The sequence below is a fragment of the Carlito syrichta genome, unplaced genomic scaffold (assembly GCF_000164805.1).
Source record: "Carlito syrichta isolate Samal-C Ts95f unplaced genomic scaffold, Tarsius_syrichta-2.0.1 Scaffold308794, whole genome shotgun sequence".
Classification (NCBI taxonomy): Eukaryota; Metazoa; Chordata; class Mammalia; order Primates; family Tarsiidae; genus Carlito; species Carlito syrichta.
In genome coordinates, this window is record NW_007252890.1 from 237539 (window position 1) to 244130 (window position 6592).

General features: G+C 51.2%; 1 pseudogene; it reads left to right on the forward strand.

The window, feature by feature from the left end:
• The window catches only part of LOC103268159, a 48760-nt pseudogene that overhangs the window by 13491 nt on the left and 28677 nt on the right, over nucleotides 1-6592 (forward strand).

The window sequence follows — 6592 nt, forward strand, 5'->3', positions numbered from 1 at the left end:
GCAATCCACTCACCTCAGCCTTCCAAAGGCGCAGGATTACAGGCTGAGCCACTGAGCCTGACTGTAAAACAATTTTCAATAGCTGTCTCTAAGCAACCTGTTCTGTCTTTGGCTAGTGATAAGAGGGTTAGGAAACTGCTAAAAAAATAACAAGAGAGCCAGGGGCGGTGGCTCACGCCTGTAATCCCAGCACTTTGGGAGGTGGAAGCAAGAGGATTACCTGAGCTCAGGGGTTCCAGACCAACCTGAGCAACATGGCGAGACCTCGTCTCTCCAAGAAATAAATATATCAACCGGGCATGGTGGCACATGCCTGTGGTCCCAGCTACTTGGAAGGCTGAGGCAGAAGGCTCACCTGAGCCCAGCAAGTCAAGGCTGTGGTCACCATGATCATGCCACTGCACTCCAGCCTGGGTGATGGAGTGAGACTTCAACTAAAAAAAAAAAATGAAAAAAAGAAAAACATGACAGAACCAGACAGTGTTAAAATGGCTGCTCACTGGGCATATTGACTCCATGTTATGTCATTTCACTGGGAGAAACTGATTGAATTAGACAGAAATGGGGAGTGTGAAAGGTGAAAGAGAACCCAAAGGGGGAAATAGGGGCAAAGGGTCCCATAAAGCTGACCTGCAAGCAAATATGAATCGATCTGAAGGCCGGGTGTGGTGGCTCATGCCTGCAGTCCCAGCACCTTGGGAGGCTGAGACTAGAGAATTGCCTGAGCCCAGAAGTTTGAGACCAGCCTGGGCAACTTGACAAGACCTTATCTCTACAATAACTTTTTAAAGAATTAGCTGGGCATGGTGGCATACGCCTATGATTCTAGCTACTTGGAAGGCTAAGGCAGAAGGATTGCCTTGAGCCCAGCAGATTGAGGCTGTGGTGGCTGTGAGCATGCCACTGCACTCCAGCCTGAGTGGCAGAGTGACACTCTGACTCAAAAAAAAAAAAAGATTTGATTAAGGCAGGGGTGGATCCAAACTAGATAAGAAGCCCAACCTGATGTTGATGGGATAATGGAAGCAACTTCCTAAAGAAAAGCATTTCCAACCTGTCTCAGAAAAGAGGGCTATGGTCCAGACACTAAAGTTGACCACTAGTAACAAGGAGGTCCTCCCCTTGAGGCTACAAGATGTAATGAATGATGGGCCCAGGGAATGGTTGCTCCCCCCCTATGGTCAAGCCCAGTGATTCCCCAGAGGATGATAGCCTTCTGTCCTGGAGCTGGTCCCAGGCCCAGGAAGTGGCCAAGACACAAAGGACGTATGAGCGTCCTCCATAGACCGGGGGCCACACACTGAACTCGCTATATCCTGGCCCCCAAAAAAACATACAAAGGATAATAGATTTGATGGCTACTGGAGCTAAATGCACCCTAATATATGGTAACCCAAGGGAATCTGAAGGGCCTCTAGCTGCCACAGATGGATCTGATGGTAAATCAATCAAGGTTCGGATGGTATGCTATCCTGGCACATTGGCTGCCTGTACCCTAGACGCTATGCTGTATACATGTCTCCCATCATGGAGTACATGTTACGAATTGATGTGCTGCAAGGCTTGTGATTAAAAACTAGACAGGAGCCGGGCTCGGTGGCTCAGCCTGTAATCGCGCACCTTTGGGAGGCTGAGGTGAGTGGATTGCCTGAGCCCGCGGGTTCGAGACCCACCTGGGGAGGCGAGACCTCATCTCTACAATAAATCAAAAAATTAGCCGGGCATGGTAGCGCGCACCTGTAATTCCGGCTACTCAGAAGGCTGAGGGGGAAGGATCGCTGGAGCCCAGTCTGGGTGAGAGAGTGAGACTCCAACTCAAAAAAAAAAAAAAAGAAACTAGCCAGGGGCTGGGCGCAGGGTTTATGTCTGTAATCCTAGCACTTTGGGAGGCTGAGGTGAGAGGATTGCCTGAGCCCACGGATTTGAGACCAACCTGGGCAACTTGGTGAGACCTAATCTCTACAGTAAATCCAAAAATTAACCAGGCGTGGTGGCACGTTCCTGTAATTCCAGCAACTTGGAAGGCTGAAGCAGAAGGATCACCTGAATCCACCAGGTCGAGGCTATGGTGGCCATGAGCATGCCACTGCACTCCAGCCTGGGTGACAGAGTGAGACTCCAACCACCCAAAAAAAAAATTTTAGCACATGGTGGTACATGCCTGTAGCTCCAGCTACTTGAAAGACTGAGGTGGGAGGATCACCTGAGCACAGCAGGTTGAGGCTGCAGTGGCTGTGAGTGTGCCACTGCACTCCAGCCTGGGCAACAGAGTGAGATTTCAAATCAAAAAAAAAAAAAGGCCAGGTGTGGCAGGCAGCTCAAGCCTGTAATCCCAGCACTTTGGGAGGCCGAGGTGAGAGGATTGCCTGTGTTCAGAGGTTTGAGACCAGCCTGGGCAACTTATTGATGAGACCTCATCTATATGATAATTTTTTTTTAAAAAGCAGGGTATGGTAGCGCATGCCTATGGTTCCCGTTACTTGGAAGGCTGAGGTGAAAGGATCGTCTGAATGCAGAAGGTCAAGGCTGTGGTGGCTGTGAGCGTGCCACTGCACTCTAGCTTGGGCAACAGTGTGAGACTCCGACTCAAAAAAAAAGAAAAAGAAAAGAAAAAACAACAACCAAAACCCCCCCAGCACTTTGGGAAGCAGAAGCGAGAGGACTGCCTGAGCCCATGGGCAACTTGGCGAGACCTAGTCTCTAAAAAAACAAATAAAACAAAAAAATCAAAAAAAGAAAATCACCATCTTCCATGTCTTTTGGTATTCTCCCCAGGAATGATAAGGCAGACACCCTAGCCTGCATAAATTCGCTAGAAAGAAGCCTCCAAGGAAGATGACGTAGCTACTTAGCTACATTGTATGATGAAACATACAGGACAGAAAACACTATGGGAAGTTACACAAGCTTGGGGCCTCCCATTAAATACTCCAACATAGTGACTGCTTGCAATGATTGCTCCATATGTGCTGAGAGGCAGCCACAGAGACTGCCAGCAGAAGGTAGACATATCAAACGGGGCCATGAACCCTTAACGTGCTGGCTAATGGAATATATGGGCTCTTTTTCCATGTTGGAAGGGACTTGGTTTCCTTTCACTTATGCTGATACTACCTCAGGATTCCTGCAGGTTTTCCCAGCAAGTGAGCTACACAGAGGACGTCAGAGCTCCCTCCTGGCACCATTCGGCACCCCTGAGGTCATTTAAAGCAACCAGGGAACCCACTTTACTGGACATCAAGTGCAATGATAGGCCAAGTGGCTGCATATTGACTGGTAATTTCACCTACTTTACAACCCCATGGGCACCGGTCTAATGCAAAAATACAATGGCACGCTAAAGTATGCTTTAAAGATAGATAGATCAGCAAGCATTGCAAGGGTGGATGATCCCACTGCATGAAGCAATCTGCACTTTTTTTGAGCGGAGTCTTACTCTGTCACCCAGGCTGGAGTGCAGGGACATGCTCACAGCCACCACAGCCTCTACCTGCTAGGTTCAGGCCATCCTGCCTCAGCCTTCCAGGTAGCTGGGACTACAGGCATGGGCCGCCATGCCCAGCTAGTTTTTTTTTGCAATTTATTGTAGAGATGTTGCTCACGCTGGTCTCGAACACTGGTTCTCAGATAATCCACTCACCTCTGCCTCCCAGAGTGCTGATATTACAGGCTTGAGCCACCACACCTGGCCAATGAGAGACCCCATGCTGTCTGTCCAGCACTCCTGGATATGCTGACACAACCGTGGGCAACGCCCCTGAGGATGCACATCTAGACACAAGAATCATCCTTGTGACCAAGCTGGGGTGGTGAGAATAAACTGTTGCTGCCCTACAGGACACAGTACCGCAAGAGAATGCTTTCCATTGGCCCTGGGAAGTTCAATCTGGACCCCGCTGGTGCTCTCTGCTGGCTCCCTGGGGAGAGAGGATAGACTATAATGTAGATATTTATCCCTTGGCTATGGGAAAATGGACTACTGTTTTTGTTTGTTTGTTTGTTTGTTTGAGTTCGCCCAGCCTAGAGTGCAGTGGCAGGCTCACAGCCACTGAAGTCTCGACCTGCTGGGCTCAGGTGATCTTTCCACTTTAGCCTTCCAAGTAACTGGAACTACAGGCATGCACCACCATGCCCAGCTAACTTTTCGATTTATTGTAGAGATAACGTCTTGCCAAGTTGCCCAGGCTGGTCTCGAACCCATGGGCTCAGGCAATCCTCTCACCTTGGCCTCCCAAAGTGCTGGGATTATAGGAGTGAGCCACCGTGCCTGGCCCAAATACTAAGTGTAATAACCTAGGGTCTCAAACAATCAAAAGGGGGACTATTATAATTTCTATATGGCAATTCAGAGCACCCCCAATATCCCTTCACGTCATAGACAAGAGGGATCCCTGGCCTCAGCAGGCATGGTATTTCGGCCTGGGAGGCCTCCCCAGAGTGTCACCACATTATCACAAAACAGGAACGTTGTATGTGTTTTGCCTAATAATAGAGATTTACCTCTGCCTGTTCCTCTCATTTATTTTTATCACCCTTAGCCTTGGCTTTGGGAATATGTTCCTCCAATTGGCTGAGCCCCACACCCCAATGCACAAGAAGTCAGCATGGTGAGTCTGCTCAGAGTCGCCCGTATCATCCACAGATATGTTCACTGCTGCACGGAGGACACCTGTGCCTTACTTCAGATTGAATGCTGTGTATACACTCCTGACAACGGGCCTAACATGTCTATAGCCCTTAATACTGAATACTGAAATCAGTGCTATCTCCCAAATTGCTGAAGACCTCTTTTCCAAGTTGTTTGGGTCACTAAGCTCTTTCTGGCAAAAAGTAATCACCACCTGAACCCAGCAAGTCGAGGATGCTGTGGCCATGAGCATACCACTGCAGTTCAGCGTGGGTGACAGAGTGAGACTCCAACTCAAAAAACAAACTAACAAAAAGTATCACAGGTGTCATAATCACTAGAGATACTTTGCTGTTTGAATCCCAAGCGGTTTATTGCATATCCAGGATATGGATGCAATGTTCAGCTGGTGTGTCCACCTCAGGGAACTTGGGGAACGCCAAGGTTCAGAGATTAGAAAATGGAATGAGGTCCATGTAGGGTGGAGTGTGGGATGAGTGTCTGGACACTGACTCTTTCCCTCATATCTGTCCTCTTTCTACCCCTCCCCGCGGAGCAGCCCCTGGCCAGGCTGGTCTCTGCAGGACATGCATATTCCCTGTAACAAGTCATGGGGTCAAGGAGCCGCAAGAGGCAGGTAACCAGGCAACCTAAAGACAGGGTACCTAAGGGCAGTGTAGTCTTCACTCTTAATCAGTGGGATTGTAAACACTACATAGGAATTGGAATAATTAATTTGCTTGATTGAAAAGCAGTTTGCGGTGCTGTCCCGAGGTGCAGATGCTTTCCTCATCACTGACCTGTCACTATCCGTCCTGTAAGTGCAATAAATCAATGTCTCTCTGTGCTGAACTTCCAGGTGACTTCTTTGGAACAGATAAACATTATGGGCAAGCCCTCTTGAGCCCCCTGTTACACGTCCATCTCGGGTTACTAGGAACCTGGTGACCTTGAAGCTTGAACCCAACCTGAGCTCAGAGATGTGTCCCTGGGCAAACTGCTTCTCTAGTCCACGTCCATCCAAACGGTTGGGACGGCGACAGCAGGAGGTGGGCAGCAGCCCCTGGGCCCAGAGGCCCTTAGCTGGATCCAGCAGACATTGGGCGCCACTGGTTGCATACACAGTGTGTGTCCTCACCGCCTGCACATCTTTCCTTAGAAGGGGATAAACCACAAGTTCACTGTTGCTGGACCCGAATTTAATGTTCCTTCAACTCTGAAGAATCCGTGATGTGTGTCTCCACCCAGATGTCACTGAGAGTCTCCTGAGCCCTTCTCAGTTCGTTGAGTGACTCGCCGGTGGTGTCCCTGCTCCACAGAGGGCAGACCCCAGGCTCCAAATTTTGCCCTTTAGGAAGGGGAGGAGGGAGATGGGAAAGACGCGGGCGCTCTGTGGAGACGGATCTCCAGCCCGGCCTCGTCCGGGCCGTCGGGTCTCAGGCACCCAGACCCGCCCGCGCTCTCTCCAAAACGGCGTCAGAATTCCAGAATCTTACTGGATTCCGCAAGGCAATCCAGCCACCCCTCTGCGTCCCTCTCAGTTACTCCCAACTCGCTCGCGGCAGGTCTTCACACGCCCAGATCCACCCTCCGGAGCACACGGGCCTGGTCCGGACAGACGCTGGCACGAACAGCAAAACTGCATCGCCGCTCCGCATCCACGTGCCTGCAGATTCCCGCAGGACGAGCGCGCCACGGCTCAAAGAAAAGCGCGCGGGTTTGCGGGAACGCTGGGACCGGGAGCCGGCGGGTCCGGGCGGCCAGGCTGGCGGAGGGGAGGGCGGGGTTGGGGCACCACGGAGGCTGCACGCTCCGGGCACTTGCGCCCCGCAGACCCCGCGCCCGCGTCCCGTCGCCAGGGAAAGGCGATGCCCGGCCCCAGACCCCTCCCACTCCCTCCCCACGGGCCTGTGCGCCCGAGATTTCCGCCCCTAGGGCGTCCCAGCCTGGGCCAGTGGGTGGGGA